At 41.5% G+C, this 17,879-nt stretch overlaps 1 protein-coding gene across 3 annotated transcripts in view; it reads left to right on the forward strand.

Moving 5' to 3' along the window:
- The window catches only part of FAM184A (family with sequence similarity 184 member A), a 114,630-nt gene that overhangs the window by 22,499 nt on the left and 74,252 nt on the right, over positions 1 to 17,879 (forward strand). The window lies entirely within an intron of this gene.

Below are 17,879 nucleotides of genomic sequence, written 5' to 3' on the forward strand. Positions count from 1 at the left end.
ACCGCAATGAAGAGTAACCCCCGCTCGCCGCAACTAGAGAAAGCCCACGCACAGCAACGAAGACCCAATGCAGCTAAAAATAAGTAAACAGGGCTTCCCTGGTGGCGCAGTGGTTGAGAGTCCTCCTGCCAATGCAGGGGACACGGGTTCGTGCCCCGGTCTGGGAGGATCCCACATGCCGCAGAGCGGCTGGGCCCGTGAGCCATGACCGCTGAGCCTGCGCGTCCAGAGCCTGTGCTCCGCAACGGGAGAGACCACAACAGTAAGAGGCCCGTGTACCGCAAAAAAAAAAAAAAAAAAGTAAATAGATAAATTTATAAAACAAATAAACTGAAGACCAAACCCTAGGAAACAGTTTTATTGGATATGATGGTTTCTAAAGTTGAGCTGTCAGAATAAATTGGGGAAGTTAACAGGGACATCTAAAAAAAATATTGGAAATGAAAGTTTCAGTAAAGTAAACGGGAAGAAAAATGTGGACTATGGTCATTAAAGTGAGGAGATGGCCATGTTACCTACCATACCTTCCAGTTACCTGTTGCTGCCTTTCACACCACCCAAAAACTTGTATAAAACAACCACCATTTTATTCTCATACATTGTTGGGTTGGGAATTCAGAGAAGAAACAGTGGGGATGGTTTGCCCCACAATGTCTGGATTTTCAGATGGGAAGAATAGAATAGCTGGGTGTGACTTGATCAGGGGGAGTTGAAACAGCTGGGGCTGGAGAATCCACTTCCAGGATGACTTCTTTACTCATGTGGTGCCTGGACTGAGATGACTTGAAGGCTGGGCTCAGCTGGGGCAGTTGACTAGAGGAACTACATGTCCTCTCCAGGTAGCTGGAGCTTTTTGCAGTTTGCCGGCTTCTGGAGACTGGGTCCTCCAGATACGAAAGAAAGCTGCAAGGCTTCTACTGATTTAGGCTTTGGAAGTCTCAGTATCACTTTTGCCACATTCTGTTGGTTCCAAGTGAATCATTAAGGTCAGTGTAGATTTCAGAGGAGGAGAGTCAAGACTCTACTTCTTGATGGGGGAGTGGCAAGGTCCCACTGCAGACGAGCATGTGGCATGGGAAATGTTGTGATCGTTTTTGGAAAATACAGTCTGCCCAAACATACACTTTCTGGGAAGAGAGGAAAACATTTAAGTCACATTTACAGCTTTTTCAGTGATTAACCACAAACTTTTAAGGGATTAAAAAAAGAGAGATGGTAACCTAATATACATTATTAGGAAATAGCTCTTACTGCCATTTTAAACACAAATATAGAATCTCCAGATTAGCAGAGACATTTTCCCTCAACATTTAACAAAGGCATTATTAGATATATGGTAATATATGGTAATAAGAAAACTTTTTATTATAAGTGTAGCAGAAAGTTAGAAAATATACTGGTGTGCATTTTGGATATTGTCACTGCTTAGCCACTTGCCAGTCTTACCTATTGGGACAATAAGCAAGAAGACAATAATTTCAAGGCTTTTGGAGATTACTTCCAAGATTTTGGATCTTTGGTAATGGTGTATGTGTGTATTTGGGCAACAGCCTTTATTGGCTTCAAGTTACAGTACATTAATTTTTAACCATATTGTGGAAGAAAATTTTCAATCTGATTAAGCTCTTATTTCTATCCTCTTTGAGAAGGGGGCAGATGGTAGTATTTACATAAGTGGTGTGTCAGGAAGGAAGAGAACCAAATCTTTAGCACCCTGGTGAGTTCCCACCAAGCCAGGATTATCTAGGACATAGTTCCATCTAGGGGGATTTAAGGAGGTTAGTGATATTGTGGTTCGAATACTGAATATTTATGACAGCTCTTCCCTTTGTATTTGTCCTTGGCTTCATTTTATCACAGTGTAAATGCTCAGCATGTGTGAGTGCCCAAATTTACATCACTTTGGAAAGGGATAAAATACTTGGTATATTATATGAATAATTTTAGTTTGGGAGATATTTGAATATTTTAGTGACAGAGCTGAAACTAACTGCATGCTGGAACTGTGATTCAGTAGCCAGTTACTTTGTTGCCCGATGCCAAGTGATGCCCTTGAATAAGACGAGAGATATAATCTGGTGAGCATAAAATGTTGCTGTGGGATGGTAGAACTCTAAATTAATTTTAGGAAGCTTCTGTCCATTTAATTTTTAAGTCTGTCGCCTGTACCTGGATGTCTGCCATTACCTCAAATACCACATGTCCAAAATTGAATTAATCATCTTCTCCGTCAGACATCTCCCACATGCCAAAGAATAAAAGAAATAGGCCAAAAAACAATCTAGTTTCCTTTCTCTACTCTAGCATTTCTGTCTGACCCTACCTTCCTTTGAGTGTGGAATTTGGGGATTAAATTTTTCTTTTTAAGTATTTTTGGTTTTTTCTTTGGTATTTCTATTAGATTTTCCTTTTCATTTGCATTCCCCCAGGTAGGAATCAGTGTAGACCTTGTTTTTGTAGTCTCCTGACTTTCATGCTCTCCCTATTTCAATTTATCTTGCTTCTTAGTGTTATGGTACGATTAATAAATGTAATCCTCTGCGTGAGTATTCATTTTCTCTTCTTTGTTCACTAGACCAAATCTAAACTCCTCTGCATGTTTTTTGCTTATTTGCCTATTCGTGGGACAAGGGGCTTCCAGGGCTTAAGTATTAGTCAGATTTCTCCAGAGAAACAGAGCCAGTAGGATATGTATTGTTAATTAAACAAGGTGGCTCTTAGACTAAGGTGGCTCTAATGCCATGGTGGCCTAGGTAAGCCAACCAAAATCTAAGCCTGTAAATGCCTCAAGATTATGAAATCTAAGCCTAAGGAGAACCCATCACAAAGAGCCAACTAGGCTTTAAGCTGTAGCCAATCAAGTAACTTCCTTGCTTTGCTTCCACCTCTTCTCTGTTAAAGCCCTTCCCTGAGTTCCTGTTGGTGGAGTGCTCCTAATCACTTCCAGTTTGGTACTGCCCAATGCGACTCAATTTTTTCTCAAATAAACTCTTAAAATGTAAATATCCCTCAGTTTATCTTTTAGCAATATATAATAGGGTATATAAATATGATTTATTATTGGGTATTGACTCACATGATTATGGAGGCTGAAAAGCCACAACATCTATAGTCAGCAAGCTGGAGACTCAGGTGAGCCCAGTCCAAGGGCAGGAGAGGACAAATGTGCCAACTCAAACGGGACAAAGAAGTTCCCTCTTACTCGGCCTTTTTTATTCCATTTAGGTCTTCACTTGGTTGGGTGAGGCCACCCACGTTAGGGAGGGCAACCTGCTTTACTCAGTCCACCAATTCAGATGTTAATCTCATGCAGATTAACCCTCATAGACACACTCAGAATAATGTTTGACCAGATATCTGGGTACCCCATGGCCTAGTCAGGTTGACACAAAATTAACCATCACAGCACTTCGATTGGAAAAGGTTTTCTTCCACTATTGCTTTTAGTCACTTACAACTCATATGGCAGACAGACTCCAGGCTGTAGTGAGAAGTGGGGAGGAGAGAACAAGAGTGGGATAACATTTCATAGTGCGTAGAAGAGAGCATCAGTGAAGGGCTAGGTGTAGCGCTTGTGGCCTGAGGCGTGTCAGGAGCGGGAGACATGGAGAGGACCAGAGGGGCACAGAGGAGGCTGGAGTCACAGGGAGAGGTGGTTTGGAATGTGGAGGAACTAGGAAGGACTTTGGAAATGTGGAATGTCAGACTGGGAAATGGAAGAGGGAGTTGAAAGAATGGGAAGGACTGAAGCCTGCAGAGTTAGGACTGACAGAGGCTAGTGGTATGAGGGCAGGGCTCTCTGAGGTAAAGCGAAGTATGTGTCGTTGGGTGGGAGCAGGAAAGTGATAAAGACCAGGCTTCTCTGCAGAGAAGAAGTGGGTACCGCAGGCCTTGTAGGAGGGAGAAGAGAGCAGGTGTGTTAGACGAAGGGCATGGCTTTTGGGGAGGCAGTCAGGACAAGGGCTGAAAGGGTGGAAGAAGCCCGCACTAAACCACATCCACCGCAGAGAGTAGGAGAGGGTAGAAGAGCTTGTTGTAATGCCGAGAGCAACGTAGAACATGAGATTGGACACCAGAGAGATGTATTATCTGTACCACGTGCACTTTCAAGGAGCTAGGTTGCCATCACTAGTCATTAAGGAACTGCAAGTCAGAACCACAGTGAGATACCACTTCACACCCAGTGGGGTGGCCATAATTTTAAAAGAGGCCAATAAATTGTTGGCAAAGTTATGGAGATATTGGAGCCTCGTGCATTGCTGGTGGGACTGTAAAATGATGTTGTCACCTTGGAAAATAGGTTTTCAGTTTCTCAGTAGGTTAACGTACGTGAAGTTACCACGTGACCCCTCAATTCTAGTCTTAGGTATATACTCAAGAAAATTGAAAAGACGTCCACACAAAAACTTGTACATGAATATTCAGAGCAGCATTACTTATAATAGCTAAACAGTGGAAACAACCCAAATGTCCGTCAACTGATGAATGGGTAACAAAATGTGGTATGTAGTAGAATTTTACTTGGCCATAAAAAAAAAGGAATGAGTACTGATACATGCTAAAACACAGATGAACCTTGGAAACATCAAAAGTGAAAGAAACGTGACACAAGAAGGCACATATTGTATGACTCCATTCTCTGAAATGTTCAGAATAGGCCAGTCCATTGAGACAAAGGGTGGATAGCTGTCCCCAGGGGCTGTGGGGAAGCGGGGAGTGGGAGTAACTGCTAATGGTCATGGGTTTCTTTTTAGGTGAAGATACTCTGGAATTAGGTAGCGGTAACGGGTTATACAACCTTGTGAATATCCTCAGAACTGAGTTGTACACTTTAAAAGCGTGAACCTCATGGTATGTGAGTTATATCTCGTCGTTATCTTTTTAAAAGGGATTGTCACACTGTTCCGTTACTCAAGGCTCAGAGCAAGAGCATTCCTGAGTGTAGGACCTATAAGACAAGATGTCTGTGCGCATTCCTCTGCCTGCTTTAATCTTATCTTAAGCAATAATATATGACTTCACAGATTTGATGTGCTACTACTGTGTTGTTTCTAGGGACCATTAAAATAAATATATTGAACACTTAAAGTCATCTCCTGTGTCACACTTTGGAAAAAATCTAGATTATTGTATCTAATTTCTAAGCCAACCTGCTTTATTTTAATGTAGTTCACTCATTTATCTTAGCTTTCCTTTCAGGGTTACATACAGTAATTTCTTTAAAATTTGCTGATAAAAAAAGCAGAGACAGGATGGTGAAAAGAGGAATATGTGGGGTTTTTTGTTTTGGTCATTAATATGAATTTTTTTCTCTAAAGAATTTGAATATTGACAACTTTAAAGTTCTTTTTTAGAATTGCATTACCTTTCTTCAGATCCTTGCAGAATGGCACTGAGGTTTTCTCAGTAGGAAGAGCATCATAATATTCATTTCATTAAACTATATGTAGTTCCTGCTGAGAAATAAATTGAGACCTGAAAATGTTTATTATCATAAAAAACAACAGAAAAAAATATTTCAAAAACACAGAGTAACTTCTCTTGGAACTCAGTGTAGGATACTATTGTTATGTTTCATAATTCTTATTCTTATAGAATAGGTTGGCATAGTGTTTCTTCTTTTTAATTACTGAATTAATTTTATAGGCCCTTATCTTTGCATTTAGTAAAGCTGCAGGTAGTTCTCAATCTTTCCAAGCAGGGACTTCCCTGGTGGCGTGGTGGTTAAGAATCCGCCTGCCAATGCAGGGGACACGGGTTTGAGCCCTGGTCTGGGAAGATCCCACATGCTGCGGAGCAGCTAAGCCCGTGCGCACAACCACTGAGCCTGTGCTCTAGAGCCCGCGAGCCACAGCTACTGAAGCCCGCGCACCTAGAGCCTGTGCTTCGCAACAAGAGAAGCCACCACTATGAGAAGTCTGCGCACCGCAACGAAGAGTAGCCCCCACTAGCCGCAACTAGAGAAAAGCTCGCGCGCAGCAACGAAGACCCAATGCAGCTAAAACTAAATAAATAAATATTTTAAAAATTAAAAAAAAAATCTTTCCAATCAGTCACTCCCCTTGGTGGGTGTGTGGATAGCCATCTGAAAGGGGAGGGGAATGAGTGTGTAGTTTTTTAAAAGGGCACTTGCTGATTCTTATACTGTGTCCTACCCCTACATCAGGTTGAGAACGACCACCACAGTGATCACAAGTTATTAATGGGAGTGTAGCAGCCCTCTGGTTGTTGGGTAGAACATAGTTCAGCACAGCGAGCCGTAGCGAAGGCTAGAGAAATTTGGGTGGTGTGATTTTAGAAGTGCCCGCTCTGCTGGGAAGATACACGCTCAGAATGGAACGGTGGGCTTGGAGTCAGAGGCTCCTGCATTACATCCCATCCCAGCCCAGAGATCGCCAGTGGGGCGGGGAGCATGTGAGTAATCTCAGTTAGGGGTGCCATTACAAGTCCCTGTAACTCGTCAGATATGAGCCCTGCTTGAAGCTAGAATAAAATTTGTAGAGGTCCATAACCTCCCTGACAGACTGAACAACTCGGAGAGGGTATCTCTCCTCCCACCTTGAATCAACCACCAGATTCTCATGCTATGTATGACCTCCTAAACAGTTCTTCAGTCAGGTCTCATCCCTCCCCATCACGATTTGTGTAGGAACCTCAGGCTGTTTCCTGAGTTATTTTGATGCATTTTGACTGTTCTTTAGTCTCCTCCCATTGCATATACCCTCCACAAGGCAACCAGAATTTCAGTTTCTAAAATGCAAGTCAGATCTAGTTATTTCTCTGCTTAAAATCCTTCACTGGTTCTCCATTATGTACAAAGAAAGGCATGTTTATTGAATTCTGTGAAGTGTTGGTACCTTGACTTTTGATTGATTCATTATATTGGGGTACTTCCTTTAAGAAAACTCAGTATATAGAAATTCAGATGCCCCATGAGTTTTACACAAAACCTCTCTCAACACAGCTACACAGTTGGTCTCTCTCAGCTACTGCTGCTTCCTGACCTGTCTCTGGTGGTATGTTTGTTGATTCCTTTGGTGAAAGTGGCTTTAGGCTTAGGTCAGGAGTGGGGACCAGATCAAGTACAACTTTGCAGGCCACAGAAAAGGATTTTGGCTTTTTTTCCCCTGTATGTTTGTGATGGAAAACTATTAGAGGGTTGAAAGCAAGGGTTAGTTATGATTTATATTTTGAGAGGACCACTTTGGCTGTTGAGTGAGGAATGGATTGCAGCACAGCGTAAATGGGAGCCGGGAGGTCATTGAAGAGACCACTGCAGTGGTCCTTGCTCTGGAGGCAGTGGTCCTTGCTCTGGAGCCAGTGGTGATGGTGGCTTGCACTAGGGTGGTTGCAGTGGAGATGGAGAACACTGCAGAGATTCATGATATATTTTGGAAGTATAACTGATAGGACTTAACAACGACTTCATGTGGGAGGTGAGGAAAAGAGAAGGAAGAACTCTTAGGTGACACATTTGTATATTTTCATTCTAAATAGCATATTTAGGTGTAAAACGAGGAAATGATAAAAATATAATATAGTTGTCTACATCCAAAACAGATAATGAATATTATTTTAAGTCCTTGAATTATGCTTGAGCAAGGGAATGCGTGACTTAGAGGACGTAAGGGCTAGTCAAGGGCTGACATAGTGGAGGGCCCAGTCTGAGAGACTGATTGTACCTCAGGAGCTATTCAGGAGTCCACACCCCAGCTCAGGACCTGAGTCTTCAACACTGGTGTCTGGGGACCTGGGCCTCTGTATAGGGCCACTGGCTCTGAAGGCTCTGATTTTTCATGGAGAGTATCTCCCCAAATTCAACCAGGTTCTAAAGAGCTTAGTGTATGTTGTATGGAATAACATTATTCCAATCTTACATGACTCACCTTATTGCATTTTGCTGACATCCAAGCCCTTATTCAAAAGCATACTTATTTGAGACCAAGATAATAGACAAGATAATACACTATAGCCCTCCTATTCTAACTCCACCTCTCCATCCAGTGGCAGAATGTTCTTACCAATAAAGATTCTACAGTCTTGTGGATCCTGTGACGTACCAGGTAATTGTTGTAGTGACATTCACTCTTAATATCTTTTCTGAATTCCTGACCATTCAGAGACACATTATTGGAGTATGTAAGAGTAGGGCTGGGGCAAAAAAAAAAAGTAGGGTTTGGGGTCTGACGTGGCTTCTCCCAAATACTGGAGACATACCAGTCATAATGGCTTCACTCTCTTGATATGTGGCACAGGGAATTCATGCTTTGGATGTACTGCTTCTTGAAGTGTAAGAAGCAGGAAAATTGTAGAAGAATCAGCTTCCTGCCTGGGCCTCCTGAAAAGAAGGTACTTGTCAGCTGCTGGAATGTTACATTGGCTTCATCTTCCTTCTTCCTGGCTGATGACACTTTACTCTTCATCCTCTTTCCACAGCACAGGATCTTTGGAATATTATTATTATCCTGTTTTGTATATCTGATACAGAACCTTCTAGGACATGAGTTAAAATGTTGGTTAACAATTCACTAATACTGTATTCACTAATACACATTTACCTTATATATCCAGTTATTGCAAAGACTCTAAATATAGGATAAAAAATAGATTTTTATGGGGATGGGATATATTATATCACGTTAAATAAGTACCATAGTAGAGATGTGTTCAAAATATTATAGGAACCTACATATTGTAGGTCTCCCTAGGATTCATATGCTGGTTGGAATAGAGGTGATATTATGGTAGATATAAAAATACTTTTACATAGCCTTACCAATTCAGTTTTGACAATATTGATTAGTGTATTATATATTATGCATGTCTCTGACTGAAATTCCTTTGAGAAGAAAAGTAGAAATTGGATGGGTGTCATAAAAACTATGGTGCATAGTTATGGTGTATTTGGGCAATTTTTTATTTGGTGGGCATAACAATTACTACAAAATTGTCCGTTCATCTGAGGATCAACCTGGTAGAATTAACTTTACAAAGTATACCTTTTCCATCATAGACACAACTCTTTTTCTGATTTCTCAGGTTACAAATATCAGTGTGATTTTTATTCTTCTTTGTACTTTGTTCCTTGTATCCAATCTCTTACAAAATTCTGTTATAAGGAGAGAGGTGCAAAAAAAAAAAAAGTAACAATTGTAATAGGATAAAGGGTGACAAATATTTTTTCCTTTTTTGTTGTTGTTTTTTTTTTTTTTTTTTTTGCTGTACGCGGGCCTCTCACTGCTGTGGCCTCTCCCGTTGCGGAACACAGGCTCCGGACACACAGGCTCCGCGGCCATGGCTCGCGGGCCCAGCCGCTCCGCGGCATGTGGGATCTTCCAGGATCGGGGCACGAACCCGTGTCCCCTGCATCGGAAGGCGGACTCTCAACCACTGCGCCACCAGGGAAGCCCTGTTGTTGTTGTTTTTATCTGTTCTATTGGGTTGGCCTAAAAGTTCGTTTGGGTTCAGTCAGGTTTTTCTATAACATCTTATGGAAAAACCCAAACAAACTTTTTGGCCAGTCCAATATTTTTCAGGTTTTCTACAAGGCACAAAGATTACTTTAGTAATCAGAAAATATATGGAACATACAACTTTTTTAAAAGATAGTTTTTTAAAAAGATAGTTTTTGATAATTGGACATAACAAGAGGAAGACATTCCAGGGAGAACACGAGTATTGGCAAAGGTTCAGAGAAAAACATAATTAGTTATGAAATACTTATCTACTTCCCTAATCCAGATTTTTGCAGTATAAATGTTTTTTAAAAAACAATTGTCCTTCATTGTATTTGAGAAGATAGTTTGAGTTGAACTTGAAAATATAGGAAATCTTTTTTGTTGCAGCTTTGTTATTTGCCATTCTCATTACTAAATTCATTGTGGTGCCTTATGCATCGTCTGTCTGTGAATGAGGTTGGCAGGCGCTCTGGTCTCCTTTGCCATTTTTTGTAGCCTACTCCACATTCCCTCTCCATTACTATCCCTACTCCTCCAAGTCCAAGCTGCAGAATGCAGTGTGTGGGCTTCTCATTGTGATGGCTTCTCTTGTTGCAGAGCTTCTCTAGGCGCACGGGCTTCAGTAGTTGTGGTAGGAGGGCTCAGTAGTCGTGGCTCACGGGCTTAGTTGCTCTGCGGCATGTGAGATCTTCCCGGACCAGGGCTCGAACCTGTGTCCCCTGCATTGGCAGGCGGATTCTTAACCACTGCGCCACCAGGGAAATCCCTGTGGGTGATTTTTCTACTGGAGAAATAGGATTTGGTAGGGAAGGGAGTAATGCCAGAGTGGCTTTTTGAGGAGACCTGAGCAAGAGCCAGCCCTGTGAGATGATCATGTAAGCTGCTTAGCAGCTAGGAGGAGGAGAAACAACTAGAAGCCAGTAAGTGGTTTTAAAAAAAGGCTAGTTTCTATTAGGGTCTCTTTCCTTGATCTAATTAGAAGAATAAAACAAAAAAAGCAGAAGTTTTGAGAGACTCATGGACAGTAGTAGCATTTTGTGTTGGTGAGTGGAAGAGAGGAACAAGCCTTCCTTTACTCTTGATTTATTTTTATCAATATAGCAAGGGTTTCCTAGCTTCTTTGTAATTAGGAGCTAATTTTCTTTTCCATGGGTCTTTGAGATGGTTTTTTGACCACAGAGCCATGGAAGATGAGTAGATGAAGGAAGGAATATCACTTATGGTTTCACTTGCCTTAAGCCCGTGCACCGCAACGAAAGAGTAGCCCCCGCTCACCACAGCTAGAGAAAGCCCAGGCACAGAAACGGAAGGCCCAACGCAGCCAAAAATAAATAAATAAATATATAAAAAAACAAGCTGCAGTTTGCCAGTCCATTTCAGCTGCATCTCAGAAGTTTTGATATGTTTTGTTTTCATTTTCAACCTTGCCCAAAAGGTTTTACTCTTTTTCTCTTTCCCCAGACTCAGTTGGTTATCACCTGTGCCCTGGGGGGAGGGGGGAGGTAGGGCCAATGGGGAAACAAGGTTTGTTGCTCTTACCCGGGTAGCTTATGGCTCTTGTTCCTTAGATGATAAGGATCTGGGTGGGGTTTTGTGCTTTTTCAGCTGAGGCTGGCTGGCCTGTTGCATGGAGGAAGGCTTTCTCTTGTCTTCTGCCCTGTCTCCAGTCTTTCTTGTGGTCACCCACTGAGGTCATGGCTAAGAGCTTGTGAGTGTGCGCAATCCCATGTGCCTGTGGCATTCGTGGGTTCTGTGTTCTCACACTTGCCCATTGTAACTTTGTTAAATTAACATTTGTAACTTTGTTAAATTAACATTTGTTAACATTTTTGATGGATGGTTCAGTAAAAGACCACAAGAGAATTGAAATCGAGTTTATTACTTTACAGGTCCTGGAGGAGGTACACGGCACACCTTAAGGGGCCACGAGGGAGGTTAAGGCAGGGCGTAGGCAGCGATCGGGGTGGATCCTGGGGGAGTACTTTGGGGGGTCCCAGGCTAAGGCCAGATTGGTCAATTCAAACCAAAAAGGAGGGGGAGGTGGTTGGTAAGCTTCTCAGGGGCCTGTTTTTATCTAAGGGGCCCAAGAGGAAGACCCTGGGAGGTGGGGGAGACTGATGATCACCAGGGCAGCTGGGGGAGTCACATCAGGAACTTACATTTACTTATGAGCCTGTGGGCTGTTTTCTAGGTCATGCATGCTAGATGGAGAGGATAGTGTCAGTTCAAGGCCCTGCAGGCCGATTGGCCACACAAAATGGATGCTGAGGCAGCAATGTTGTGGAGTAGTTTAGCTAAACCCACGCTCTACCTTTAACAGCTTGTTATAAATTTTAGCTGAATTCTTCTTACTCACTTGTATGAGAGCCTCATCTTATGTCTGTGCTCTGCCGTAAGTTTGTGTCCTGTGTGTCCTGGGAGGCTTGTCTTAGATTTAAAGCCAGGAGGTTGTGTTGTGATTTCAGCTCTTTGAGAGGTTCAAGAAAACTTATGATTTTGTAGGTTGTTTGGTATTTTTAGTTGTTACTGAGGAGCATTGCTCTTTCCATCTTTCTATATCCTGCACAGAAACTGGAAGCCCCTCAGATGATTTTTTTCAATTGAGCACACACACCCAAATGTCATTCTGATTAGGTTTTTTGCTCTGAGTGGTTCACTTCCTCCAGAGGGTTCTTTAGTCTGCTGCCAGGGACCTGTTATAAGCCTGACTCCTGGCATTTGGAATCTAGGGAGGGGAGGGGAATGGGGACTCACTGTACAGGATGCAGTTTTTATTAATAGACTTTATATTTTAGAGCAATTTTAGAGTCACAGAAAAATTGAGCAGAAAGTACAGAATTCCCACATACCCTTCCTCCCCTAATGGACACAGCCTTCCCCACTATCAACATCCCGCGCTAGGTGGATTCATTTGTTAACTGATGAACCTACATTGACACATAATCACCCCAAAATCACCCCAAATAGATAGTTTACATTAAGGTTCACTCTTAGTGCTGTATATTCTATAGATTTTGACAACTGTGTAATGACATGTATCTACTATTACAGTATCGTACAGAACACTTTCACCGACTTAAAGATCCTCTGTGCCCTGCCTTTTCATCCCTCCCTCCTCTTTGGCAACCACTGATCTTTTTACTGTCTCCATAGCTTTGTCTTTTCCAGAATGTCATATACATACAGTATGTATCCTTTTCAATTGGCTTCTTTTACTTAATAATATGCATTTAAATTTCTTCCATGTCTTTTCATCGTTTGATAGCTCATTTCCTTTTAGTGCTGAATAATATCCCGTTGTCTGGAGATACCACAGTTTATTTATCCATTCGTCTACTGAAGGATAACTTGGTTGCTTCCAAGTTTTGACAATTATGAATAAAGCTCCTATAAAACATACATGTGCTAGTTTTCATGTGGACATAAGTTTTCAACTTATTTGGGTAAATACCAAATAGCAAGGTTGCCAGATCATATGGTAAGAGAGCATTTAGTTTTGTCAGAAACAGCTAAACTGCAAAATGGTGCAGCCACTTTAAAAGGCATTCCTACCAGCAATGAATGAGCATTCCTGTTGCTCCGCTTCCTCATCAGGATTTGATGTTGCCAGTGTTCTGGATTGTGGCCATTCTAACAGGTGTATAGTGGTAACTCATTGTTTAATTTTCAATTCCCTAATGACATGTGATGTTGAGCATCTTTTTATATGCTTATTTGCTACTGCATATCTTCTTTGGTGAGGTGTCTGTTCAGATCTTTTGCCCATTTTTTAAATCAGGTTATTCATTTTCTTATTGTTGAGTTTTAAGAGTTCTTTGTAGATTTTGGATAGCAATTCTTTATCAGATGTCTTTTGCAAATATCATCTCCCAGTCCGTGGCTCATTAGATTTTCACTGAATTCTCTGTTCTTAGTTTCATGCCTTATCACCTGCCCTTCTCTGGTTCCCCAGGCTGGAACTGCTCCAGCTCATTTTCCCAGTTCACTTCTCTTCTGTTTTTTTACCAGCATAGAGGAGGGTTAACTGTCTGCTTGGTACAAGTGATGACCTGAGGGCTTAACTGCTCTTGACAAACTTGGAAACAGCATCTTTATCATCAGCCCCTGGTTTTACCCCGTGTTTTCTAGCACTCTGCTGGACAATTCAGCTTGCTTTTCAATGGCATTTCTCTCTCTCAGCATTTAGGTTTTACAGCTTGTACTCTGACGAATAATTTACTATTTCTGCGTTTGCCTTATATCCTCTGGTCTCTCTGGCTTGGACTCATCTTCACTTTCTGTGTTAAGGAAGTCAATTTAGACTTGTTCCTGCACCTTCCTACTGTAGACCCTCAGGTTTCTTCTGTTCCTTGTGAGCAAAAGGTTTAGACAATTTTTTGTAGAATTGAGAATTGATTATTCTACTTTAAACATAAAAGACTTTACTCACTTGTTTTTTTTGTTTTTTTTTGTTTTTTTTTTGCTGTACGCGGGCCTCTCACTGCTGTGGCCTCTCCCGTTGCGGAGCACAGGCTCCGGACACACAGGCTCCGCGGCCATGGCTCGCGGGCCCAGCCGCTCCGCGGCATGTGGGATCCTCCGGGATCGGGGCACGAACCCGTGTCCCCTGCATCGGCAGGCGGACTCTCAACCACTGCGCCACCAGGGAGGCCCACTTGTTTTTTCTAATGACTTCATAGCACTCTTGATTCGTGGTGGTGGTTGATTTTTAAGATGCATCATTGTTTTATGAACCACTTAGAGGGAGAAATGCTGTCCATCTGTGATACACAATTGATTATAAGATTCTTCTCAACTTATGAGATGTTTAAATGTGGGGGAAAAGAAATGTATGTCTTAGAATCATTGTCCAGCACCACTGTGAGCATACAGACAGAAAAATATGTATAGATTCTAAATCTCCTAAACTTAGAGAGACTCATTTCCCAGTTAAATTGCAGGGACAAAACTCATCACCAGGAACTTTTTGACTCTATCTGGCTTTCCCTGGCACTCACACGTCTCTCTGTTCAGGATTATCTGACCATACCAGCCACCCACCAAAACCATTCCTGTCTTGTGCCTTAACTCAGGTTGCTTTCTTCACAGTTCTCTCCACCGGCCTTTGTCCTTTCAAGCCTTTCTGTTTACTGCAGTCTTCATCCAGTTCCTCTACTGAAAACCTCTCATGCTATATATACAGTATTCTGTACTCAACAGCTTGCCACTTTACGTGTATTATCTAAAATTGTCTGCCGTTAGTTTGTGTGTGTGTTAAGCAGTTCTATTTAAGTAAGATTAAGTACGAAAATTTAGACTTTTCTTTATCATAATGCATATTTTAAAAGTGCTGAGAACATAGTAAGGCATTCACTCAAAATTTGTTGATTGATTTTGTTGTTGTTGTTTTTTGGATTAAGATTTGGTAGCACAGATCCCATTGCATGGACCTTAAATAATAAGCCTTATAATAAGACTTCTGTTTGCTATTTCAAAAGTCAAGTTAAATTTTTCTTGGAGAAACAGATGTATTCTCTATTACCATCAAGGAAAATACCTCCAATGTTATTAGACTTTATATTTTTAAGAAGATTTTTCTAACAATCATTATAGAAATGCATAGAGCAAACATATCTTTAAAGGTAATCCTTTCCCAAAGCAATTGGATTTCAAAGGTCTTTTAATTTTTTTTTAATTTTTATTTATTGATTTTTGTACGTAAAGGGTTTGTTTTAAATCTTTTAAGGATAGGATAGAGTTACATCATAATTATAAAAATTACAGAATTAACAGATTTTATTGTTTATACTTCTAAATGCAGAGAACAGGGAACTGTCTACACGTTGTATAAAATAAAATTAAAATTAAAATGAATTCAAGCTTGAAAGATGAGGTCATTTACCTAATTTTAAAATGCGAACATGAAGACCTTTGAACTATACGCATTCGTTCAAACTGCAGTAATGATGGAAAATACAAAAAGCGCAGCATTTCCAAGGAACCACAGACATTTCGACCGTAATTATTTTCTGTTAAAATAATTCCTGTTTTGTCTTTGGAGAACTTTTTTTTTTTTTTTTTTTTAAGACAATCAGCTTGAAGAATGTTTTCAGGCACTACAATTTGTGACAATCAAAACAGTCTTCTAATGGGTCCACAGCATTCAGAGATTCAAGACCAATGCATTTCGGGGTTTGGCACGTAAAGCAATAATAGAAATGAAATCTGGATTAGAAGCAACTGTGATTGTTTTAAGAATGCACAGTCCCTTCAAATGCTGCATGACATACACAACTGGAAAATCACCTTCTGTTGGCACTACATTTGCTTCACCAGTGCATCTTTATCCTACAACCACTAAAACAGCACAATTAAGCAAATATACAGAAACTGAAAACAAATAAAAACAAAGATAGAAAAGAGAAAACCGAAATATATTTAACATGCAATTTTAGTTAGTTACATTGAACATTCTACTTAGAATAGAGCATGCAAAAAAGGATGGTCTGCTTTTAAGGTTTTCCTTTGAAGCTTGACATGGTAGCCAGACATCACGCACGCACACACACACACACGACACAATAATACTGTAGCAGGTCAGTGAGAAAGGCCAATACATTTTATACAGATTTCATGTCTTGTGTTGTCACAAGTCCCATGATAATTTTAGAAATTAATGTTGTATTCCTAGAACAAGGAACCAACATTCCGGTACCAGGAAAATGCAAGCAATGCATGCAGATCTGAAACATGAGCCTAGACAAAGGCTGAAATACTCGGCTGGGGAGCAGAGTTAGTCACGGCATCAGGAAGCGTGGTTTAAGCCACCAAAAGAAAAAAGAATGGGGGAAAAAAAAGGAAAAACCACAACAAAAAGACCCTTCCCCCTCCTTCAACCCTAAAGTCAATAAATGGAACAATGATTAAAATAATGATGATAAGAGGGCTTCCCTGGTGGCGCAGTGGTTGAGAGGCCGTCTGCCGATGCCGGGGACGCGGGTTCATGCCCCGGTCCAGGAAGATCCCACATGCCGCGGAGTGGCTGAGCCCATGAGCCATGGCCGCTGAGCCTGCGCGTCCAGAGCCTGTGCTCCGCAACAGGAGAGGCCACAACAGTGAGAGGCCCGTGTACCGCAAAAAAAAAAAAAAAAAAAAAAAAAGATGATAAGAAATCACACGTCACATTCATTTAGAGAGATCACGTGGTATTAAAAGTTACTAAAGGTACTTGCAGAAAAACCACAATGCAAGTCATTAAGTAATGCCAGAAATGTTTCAACTGACCCAACCCTCAGGATACCTCCAAAGGACTTTGTTTTTCAGTCCAAAGTCACTGTGCCCTGTTCATGCAGTGCACGCTGGACAGCTCCCTCTCTGGGCCACACATGTCCACTTGGGCACGGGGAGCTCGGCTCAGCCTTGAGATTCACATGCAGAAACTCTTACAAGAGCCACCGGGAGAACAGATGACAGATCTGTAGCATGACACTTGTTTCAAGCACAGGAGGAACATCTAAGACCTGGGTACCCACTGCATGGAGAAGCTCACCCCTGGCTGCCCTCGGTGAGGCACTGGGCACGCTGGAGAGAACTGGGGTGCTGTATTTACATGGTGCGCGAGGTTACCACCCACCAGCACAACAAGGCACAGCCTTCCTGAAGGTGAAAATGGGCATCACACAAACCTCGCATAGCGCGGCCTTGAAACTACAGAATCTCTTAACATCAAGAACAGCCATGACAGGCGTCACACAGACCTGGTGTTTGGCTGAGATTCATATGCATTTAAGCTTTCTGCCCAAATCTTAGGTAAGATTTTCAATCTCCACAAGACTGGTTTCACAAACCATCTTTCTCCTAGCTTTCAAACTGCCAGGGATCATCCAAAACAAAGCGATAGACTGACGTTTTGCTTCTAAACGAACCACTTTTGCAGTTCTATTTTAGTTAAGGACAACTTGCAGGAAAGGATTCAATGGCTAAGGGCTGCTCTCAGTCACACCCACAAGCCAGTGCAGGTAACTGACCCTGATGTGGCAAGATCCACCAAATGGAATGAGTCCACATCAACAGCACACCATGAGCAAGAATATACAGCACCACAAAAGATGTCAGGAATTTAAGCTGTTACTTGTCTAGGCATTCTTTGAGGGGAAAAGCTGAGGGGGAAAAGCCTTCTGACCATAATCATATATCAGTAATAATAGTAATAAAAATAAAGGTATCCCAGAGAACTTGTTAAAAGGCAACACCACCATTCTTAAACTTACATTTCTAATATAAAAGCACTATGTTCTTCCAGGAACTTACCAAATACACAGAAACCATTGATATACTGTTGCCTTTTAAATCCATGTGCTAAAATCCAGATTACTAATTTGTACAAATAATGGACCAAATGTGCCATCCAAAGTACACCTGCATTACACTATGTGGACCAAG

The sequence above is a fragment of the Mesoplodon densirostris genome, chromosome 12, assembly GCF_025265405.1.
Source record: "Mesoplodon densirostris isolate mMesDen1 chromosome 12, mMesDen1 primary haplotype, whole genome shotgun sequence".
Classification (NCBI taxonomy): domain Eukaryota; kingdom Metazoa; phylum Chordata; class Mammalia; order Artiodactyla; family Ziphiidae; genus Mesoplodon; species Mesoplodon densirostris.